We start from the raw sequence: 9,845 nt of genomic DNA on the forward strand, positions 1-9,845 counted from the left end.
ATGCTGAAGCTGAAACTCCAATACTTTTGGCCACCTGATGTGAAGAACTGACTCACTGGAAAAGAGCCTGATGCTGGGAAAGATTGAAGGTGGGAGGAGAAGGAGACAACAGAGGATGAGACGGTTGGATGGCATCACCGACGCAATGGACATGAGTTTGAGTAGGCTCCAGGAGATGGTGATGGACAGGGAAGCCTATCTTGCTGCATTCCATGGTGTCACAGAGCCTGACACGACTGAGTGACTGAACTGAACTGAACTGATACTGATGTTAAAGTCTTGCTAAAGTATAATAGATAAAATTAATTACTGCCACAGACACTGATTCTTGTTTACCCTAATATTCAAACCCCTTCTTTGCTGTTAACAAATTATTGACTTCTTCAGGTAGCAAGCAGAGCCCCTCTATTTTACTGCAGATGGATTTCTCCACCATTTCCAGAATACAGATCTTAATTTGTCTAACTTAGTCAGTGCCTGTGGACAACACTGCAATAAAGGTATGATGAGACACAGTTTTGGCCGACAAGATGGTAATAAACATCTGCTAGATGTGCTCCAGAATAGCTTTTGATGTACTGAATTAAAAAGACATGTTCTGATTAGGAATGAACTCTTTAATTCCTAGAGCAGCCACTAAAAATAATAATAATATAAAGAGGTGACTAAAATACCAACAATTAAAATGCAATAAAAAAAATAAAATAAAAAAATATAAAATAAATAAAATGCAATAGTAACAAACAATTTTTAAGCAAAAAAGTGGGAACAGAAGAACAAAAAATGGAGGGTACAAATTATAAGAATGATATTATAGACCTAAATGTAATCATAGCAATATCACAACAGGTTAATGATCTCAACATTTTATTTAAAAGGCAAAGTTTATTAGAGTGGAAAAGAAAGCAAGATCCAAATATATATTCCCTACAAAAGTCATGGTTTATTTTATTTATTTTTTGGCCACACTGCATGGCATATGGGATCTTGTTTCCCCAACCAGGGATTGGATCCGGGTCATCAGCAGTGAAAGCGTCAAGTCATAACCACTGGACCACCAGGGATTTCCCCAAAAGGCACAATTTAAACAAAAAGACATATATGGATTTGAAAGAAAATGGAATTTTAAAAAATGCCATAAATTCTGAAACAATGTTTAAGCAACCCAGACAAAGCCAGAAAAGAAAATAAAACAAACCAGAAGGAACTAATAGATAACACTGTATACAGTGGATGTGGACCACTGGATAAAGGCCAGGAACCCTGCTAAACATCTTACAATGCACAGGATAACTCTTACCTATCCAATGAACAATTATTGGAGCCAAAATGTCAATAGTGCTGAGGTTGAGAAGCCCTCAGCTACAGGAATCAAGACAAAATGGCACTGGTAAAAAGTAGGCACGTAGACCAATGGAAGAGAATACAGTCTAGAAACAGAGCATACATATATGGTTAACTAATTATTTTTAAGTCCCAAGGGAATTCAATGGGAAAGGAAAATTTTTTTTCAACAAACGGTGCTGGAATAATTACATATATGTATGGGAAAAAATAAGCATCAGCTCTTTCTTCAAATTATACACAAAAATTAAGTCAAACTGCATCACAGACATAAATGTACAATCTAAAACTATAAAGCTTCTAGAAGAGAACAAAGAAGATCTTTGTAATCTTGGGGTAAAACAAAGTTTCTTAGATATGAACACTAAAATGTGAATCACAAAAGGAAAAACGACAAATTGTACTTCAACAACTAAAGACATATAAGCGGTCAATAAGCACATAAAAGATGCTCAGTATCATTAGTCAATAAGGAAAGGCAAATAAAAACCATAATAAGATACCAATTCACACATACTAGAATGAACAGCTGGATGAAAAAAAAAAACGGAAAATAACAAGTATTGGTAAGGAAGTAAAGAAAGTGCAACCCTCATGAACTATACTGGAGGATGTATAAAATAGTGCAGCCATTGCAGAAAATAGTTTCTCAAAATATTAAACATAGAGCTACCAAACAACTCAGCAATACTACTTGCTATGGCCTGAATGTTTGTGTCCCCTCCCACCCCAATTCATATGTTGAAACCTTAATGCCCAATGTGATGATATTAGAACAGAGATACTCTGGGAGATCTTGGATCAAGAGGGTAGAATGCTCATGAATGGGATTAGTGTTCTTATAAAAGAGACCCCACAGAGCTCCCCAGCCCCTTCCACCAGGTGAGGACACAAAGACAAGTCTGACACCATGAAGAGAGCCCTCACCTGACTATGCCAGTGTCCTGATCTCAGAATTCCAGCTTCTAGGACTGCAAGAAATGAATTTTTGTTATTTATAAATTACCCAATCTGTGGTATTTTATTACAGCAGCTGAGGCTAAAACACTCCTAGGCATGTATCAAAGAGAAATGAAAACATACTTGCACATAAAAAGTTGTACACAAATGCTTATTCTGAGCTTTATTTATAGTATCACAAAACTGAAAACAACCTAAATGTCTATCAACAAGTGAATGGATAAACACTGTGGTATATCCATATACTAGAATACTATTTAGCTATCTTGACTACAAAAAGAACAGACTATTGATTTAAAAGCTATTGCAAACCTAGACAGCATATTAAAAAGCAGTGACATTACTTTGCCAACAAAGGTCCATCTAGTCAAAGCTGTGGGTTTTTCCAATAGTCATGTATGGATGTGAAAGTTGGACCATAAAGAAAGCTGAGCACCGAAGAATTGATGCTTTTGAACTGTGGTGTTGGAGAAGACTCTTGAGAGTCCCTTGGACTGCAAGGAGATCCAACCAGTCCATCCTAAAGATCAGTCCTGGGTGTTCATTGGAAGGACTGATGCTAAAGCTAAAACTCCAATACTTTGGCTACCTGATGTGAAGAGTTGACTCATTGGAAAAGACCCTGATGCTGGGAAAGATTAAAGGCAGGAGGAGAGGGGCCAACAGGAGATGAGATGGTTGGATGGCATCACTGACTGGATGGACATGAGTTTGCACAAGCTCCAGGAGTTGGTGATGGACAGGGAAGCCTGGTGTACTGCAGTCCACGGGGTTGCAAAGAGTTGGACACGACTTAACAACTGAACTGAACTGAATTGATTCACACCATAACATGGATAAATCGCAAGATAATTATGCTGAATGAAAGATGCCAGGCCAAAAAAAAAAAAGTATTACTTTATGATCCCATTTATACTAGAAAATGGAAAAACCAATCTTTAGTAAAGAAAACAGACAGTGATTGCCTAAGAATCAAATTGAAGGGAGGCACAGATTTTAGAAAGGCACAAGAAAACTGGTTTCGTTTTCCTTTAAGGAAAAGAAAAAGTATAACAACATAGCAACAATATTTAAGCTTATATAGGAATAAAATGGAGAAGGCAGTGGCACCCCACTCCAGTACTCTTGCCTGGAAAATCCCATGGATGGAGGAGCCTGGTAGGCTGCAGTCCATGCTAAGGGTCGGACACGACTGAGCGACTTCCCTTTCACTTTTCACTTTCATGCATTGGAGAAGGAAATGGCAACCCACTCCCTGGAGAATCCCAGGGACAGGGGAGCCTGGTGGGCTGCCGTCTATGGGGTCGCACAGAGTCGGACACAACTGAAGTGACTTAGTAGCAGCAGCAGGAATAAAATGGCAACCCACTCCAGTATTCTTGCCTGGAGAATCCCATGGATGGAGGAGCTTGGTGGGCTATAGTCCATGGGTCACAGAGTCGGACACGACTGAGTGACTTCACTTTAACTTTCACTTTCAGGAATGTAATAACATGAATGCAGAGGAATTGATTAAAATAATAAATGTGATTTGGCTAAGCCTCCTTTTAAAAAATGACAAATATCTGGATTGAAAAAGAAATCCAACAAATCTGATGCTTTCAAAGAGCATCTTAAGCACCAAAATACACAGAAGAGTTTTTAAAAAAAAAAAAAAAAAAAAATTATAGTTTCAGAGGTTTCCAGTACTAAGAAGTAAAAAGAAACATCAATTGTGTTCCTACTTTAGATAAAAAAATAAATAAATAACTAGCAAGCCAAGAGAAAGTAAGAAAAGGGAAATAATAAAACTAAGAGTAAATATATACTAAGGAGAAGAAAAAATAAAATTAACACCAATAGTTGATTCTGCAAAAAAAGTTCTTTAACAAATAAGCTATTAGCACAAATAGTGAAAAGGGTAAAAGAAAATACTAGTTAGTAGAATTTACTGATGCATAATAGATATTTGTTGAAGAACATGTTATTGAAAATAGAGAATATGAGTTCAAAAATAGAAGTATAATTTAGATGTGTAATATACATAAATAAACATGGCAAAATATTAAAAATTGTTGATTTTCCAAGTCAATATTTCTAAAATATTTAAAATTTTTACTTTAAACTATTGAAGAAAAATTAGGGAAATATAATTTTCTATTTCAACAAATTTTATTACTACCTAGGAGACAGCTATAAAAATATTTAAAATATGAAAACTGATAAAACAAAGCCAAAAAAATACATAATATAGTAAGATCAGTAAGATATAAAATGTAAAAATTATAAAATTCTAAAGAAAATTAGTAATTCAAACTTTAAACAAATTTGTCTTTGGGATCCTAAGGGCTTACTACTGGATGGTAAAGTAAAATTGAGCATACCCAGTATGCTTTCAAGAGGAAAAGGGATTTACCCACATCTTAAAAGAAATTATTTTATGTAAGTCACCATCTTTAATTTCTTCACATAAGTATTATCTTTAAAGAAAATTTGCCAAAAAGGAAAAAAGAAATATAATCTTATGTCTTTATTTTATATAACTCTTTCTAATCTTTTTCCAGATGCAGCTATATTTTTATATTATATGCTCTGGTTTTGCACATAGGATATCAAATATGTTTCATTTCAAATATGTTTCATCAAATGTTTCATTTCTATGTTTACATAATAAAAATAAAATTAGTTATGTAAGATTTTTTAACATGATTTTTTAACATTTTTACCACATAACAGAAGAAATTTCTTTATGGGGAAATTAAATAGGGGGGAAATAAAAATTTATGAAGACATATACTTTGTTGCTATCTGAAAAGACTCAAGTAAAACATTAACATTGTTCACTAAATTAGATTAAATTAAATACTAGCTTCAGTCTCCGGCCCAATTTCTTGATAAATAGCATTATTTGGAAAAATTAGTGAAGAAGACCACCATACAGTGTCTCTATTATTACTTGGTGATGATGACGAAGAATAGTAGAAGCAGTAATAGTATCAAAATCATAATCTTAATGCTGCCACTGTTTTTTTCAAGAATGACTCACTGACTCAGCTCAATTAGTCATTTCCATTTCCGCTGACTTCTTAGTCACAAAGAGAAAGTTCACATACCAGTGTAAACAAGAAGCAGAGGGGGACAGGAATAAACCAGGAGGATGGGTGGGAGATTTCTAATACATCAGAATCTGATACATTAACTCTGAAAGTACAGTTGATCCTTGAACAACTTGGAGGTTGCAGTGCTGACTTCTGCTAAGTTGAAAATCCACATATACTTTTATAGTCTACTTTGTAGTACATATATATTGAAAAAAATTCACCTATAAATGGACATGTGTTGTTCAAGGGTCAAATGTAATTCCAAATGAACACTGAACATTATTTTAAGAGCTAGAAAAAATGGAGTTTACTATCCAAATTATCAAACAATAATCTTAAAGGTATAAGATTAATGCCTTATTATACTTGATTTATAGTTAGCATCAACAAACTATTTACACATGCAGACTTGCAGATATCAAATTACCAAAATGAAAAATGCACAGCTTTGCTAGGCTTCTTTGATATGAAAATGGATATTCTGGGGCACAATTGTGCAACAATTAGAACTTTTAAATAAATTAAGGTTCAAAATTAGAAGCACTGGTTGGTGGCAGTTGGGGTTGGAGGGCAGGGAGAGTAATACGTAATTTGCAGCAGGCAATTTTTATTTGATTGTTCAGAAAACCTACCTAGCATTGGGCCATTAAAGAATTAATGTCTTTAAATTGGTAATTTCACTTAGGGGACTATACAAGAAATAATTTAAACTCGCCGTCTATGGGGTCGCACAGAGTCGGACACGACTGAAGCGACTTAGCAGCAGCAGCAGCATGTTCAAAGTATTGATACTACCTTGGAGAAATCATTTAACTGGTCTTGATTTTGTTGCTCTAACTATGAGTGATGGTTTGGCTAAAGCCCATGGTTCTCACACTAAGTGTGCAAGTAATACACCTGACCAAGATTGGTCCAATCTCCCATCAAAGAATAAGCTGTTTAAGAGAGGTGGGGAAATTTTCCTTTTCTCCTCTCCTTACTTATTGTTAATTAGTTCAGGTAAGATATGCCTGGATTTAAAAAAAAAACTTTATTATGAAACAAAGATCAAAAATAACAACAAAAAAATCATTCCCTAGTGACACCTAGCTGGCGACTGGCTGAGGCTGCCACATTGCCCTATTTCCCTCCACGTATCCTCAGCACAGAGAACCCTCAATCTCTCCAACTAAACTCTTGAATCTAGCTGATATGTTAGAACAGGAGAATCAAAGACTACTTGAAAAATATTTATTGAGGGCTTTCTAGGTATCAAGACACATCATTGAAACAAAAGTTTTCCTGGAGTTAATCTAAACAAATCATTGTGAGGAAATCATTGTGTATGCAAAACATTCTGGAGAAGGCAAAGTAGATACAGAAGGATGTGCTTGCTTATTAAAAATGCAGATTTCTGTGCTCCACATGCCTCATCAACTGAACCAAAATTGCTTTGATGTGGCTGAGAAATCAGTCCTGATAAGTTCTCATGCAGGCAGTTTGGGGGGCTACCCTTAGGATAAAATGTGGACTTAAAGGAGTTTTAAGATCATTCTTTTTTTGCATTTCTTTTCCATGGGGATGGTCTTAATCCCTGTCTCCTGTACAATGTCACGAACCTTCGTCCATAGTTCATCAGACACGCTATCTATCAGATCTAGGCCCTTAAATCTATTTCTCACTTCCACTGTATAATCAGAAGGGATTAGATTTAGGTCATACCGGAATGGTCTAGCGGTTTTCCCTACTTTCTTCAATTTGAGTCTGAATTTGGCAATAAGGAATTCTTGATCTGAGCCACAGTCAGCTCCCGGTCTTGTTTTTGCTGACTGTATAGAGCTTCTCCATCTTTGGCTGCAAAGAATATAATCAACCTGATTTCGATGTTGACCGTCTGGTGATGTCCATGTGTAGAGTCTTCTCTTGTGTTGCTGGAAGAGGGTGTTTGCTATGACCAGTGCATTTTCTTAGCAAAACTCTATTAGCCTTTGCCCTGCTTCATTCCGCATTCCAAGGCCAAATTTGCCTGTTACTCCAGGTGTTTCTTGACTTCCTACTTTTGCATTCCAGTCCCCTATAATGAAAAGGACATCTTTTTTAGGTGTGAGTTCTAAAAGGTCTTGTAGGTCTTCATAGAACCGTTCAACTTCAGCTTCTTCAGCGTTACTGGTTGGGGCATAGACTTGGATTACTGTGATATTGGATGGTTTGCCTTGGAAACGAACAGAGATCATTCTGTCGTTTTGAGATTGCATCCAAGTACTGCATTTCAGACCCTTTAGTTGACCATGATGGCTACTCCATTTCTTCTGAGGGATTCCTGCCCGCAGTAGTAGATATAATGGTCATCCGAGTTAAATTCACCCATTCCAGTCCATTTTAGTTCGCTGATACCCAGAATGTCGACGTTCACTCTTGCCATCTCCTGTTTGACCACTTCCAATTTGCCTTGATTCATAGACCTGACATTCCAGGTTCCTATGCAATATTGCTCTTTACAGCATCAGACCTTGCTTCTATCACCAGTCACATCCACAACTGGGTATTGTTTTTGCTTTGGCTCCATCCCTTCATTCTTTCTGGAGTTATTTCTCCACTGATCTCCAGTAGCATACTGGGCACCTACTAACCTGGGGAGGTCCTCTTTCAGTATCCTATCATTTTGCCTTTTCATGCTGTTCATGGGGTTCTCAAGGCAAGAATACTAAATAGGAAAAGGAGTACGTCAAGGCTGTATATTGTCACCCTGCTTATTTAACTTCTATGCAGAGTACATCATGAAAAACGCTGGGCTGGAAGAAACACAAGCTGGAATCAAGATTGCCAGGAGAAATATCAATAACCTCAGATATGCAGATGACACCACCCTTATGGCAGAAAGTGAAGAGGAACTAAAAAGCCTCTTGATGAAAGTGAAAGAGGAGAGTGAAAAAGTTGGCTTAAAGCTCAACATTCAGAAAACGAAGATCATGGCATCTGGTCCCATCACTTCTTGGGAAATAGATGGGGAAACAGTGGAAACAGTGTCAGACTTTATTTTTGGGGGCTCCAAAATCACTGCAGGTGGTGTTTGCAGCCATGAAATTAAAAGACGCTTACTCCTTGGAAGGAAAAGTTATGACCAACCTAGATAGCATATTCAAAAGCAGAGACATTACTTTGCCAATAAAGGTCCATCTAGTCAAGGCTATGGTTTTTCCAGTGGTCATGTATGGATGTGAGAGTTGGACTGTGAAGAAAGCTGAGCGCCGGATATTGATGCTTTCGAACTGTGGTGTTGGAGAAGAGAGATCCAACCAGTCCATTCTAAAGATCAGTCCTGGGTGTTCTTTGGAAGGCATGATGCTAAAGCTGAAACTCCAGTACTTTGGCACCTCATGTGAAGAGTTGACTCATCGGAAATGACTCTGATACTGGGAGGGATTGGGGGCAGGATGAGAAGGGGACGACAGAGGCTGAGATGGCTGGATGGCATCACTGACTCGATGCACATGAGTTTGGGTGTACTCCGGGAGTTGGTGATGGACAGGGAGGCCTGGTGTGCTGCAATTCATGGAGTCACAGAGTCAGACACGACTGAGCGACTGAACTGAACTGAACTGAAACAAAAGAATCATTTTCTATATCAGGCCAATTTACTTTTCACTAACAGGTCTATGTTAATAATGTTAATCGATGTTAACCGGCTTTATCTTAGGGGAAGCCTCATCTAGAACACAAGATCTGTTCTTTTCCAGGTAAGAGTGCTGGAGTGGATTGCCATTTCCTTCTCCAGGGGATCTTCCCCACATACCTGAAACTAATTTAACATTATGTGTAAACTACACTTCAATTTAACAATTAACATTTTGAAATATTTGTTTTTCCTAACTACAGACTACCACCAGAAAGATAATCAATTCACTGCTGTTAGCTACTAGACCAAACATTAAAGTTGGGTAAGAATCAACTGAGGAACTTGTTACAAATAAAGATTTCCATGCTTCACTCCATGATTCTGATTTAGAGGGTTCAGCACAAGGTCTCAGAATCTCTATTTTTAAAAGCACCACTTTTTCCCTGATGCAGGCTACCATTAGATCACACTTAGAAATAATGCTTTTCTCCCCACATACCAGCAAACACACATGTGCTGTACATATGTACATGTATGTATATAAATACATATATATCCGTATTAAATGGAACAATTTCATTGTTCTATGACTTTTCCAGGTAACATTATAATTAAATAATCTTTCTGAATCACCACATACAAATCTGCATTGTTTTTCACAGCGACATCATTTTCCACTATATGTATGTATGCACCATACTTTATCCAGTCCTCTATTAATGGTTATTTAGACTTTTTATTTTTTCACTATTACAAGCAATGCTTCAATGAATATCTTTACACATTTATACCAAAATTTCCAAAAATATAGAGAGTGTAATAAACACAGAAGAGTAGGGTTGCTAGCTCAGAAGACATGCACTTTA

This window comes from Ovis canadensis, chromosome 4, assembly GCF_042477335.2.
Source record: "Ovis canadensis isolate MfBH-ARS-UI-01 breed Bighorn chromosome 4, ARS-UI_OviCan_v2, whole genome shotgun sequence".
Lineage (NCBI taxonomy): Eukaryota > Metazoa > Chordata > Mammalia > Artiodactyla > Bovidae > Ovis > Ovis canadensis.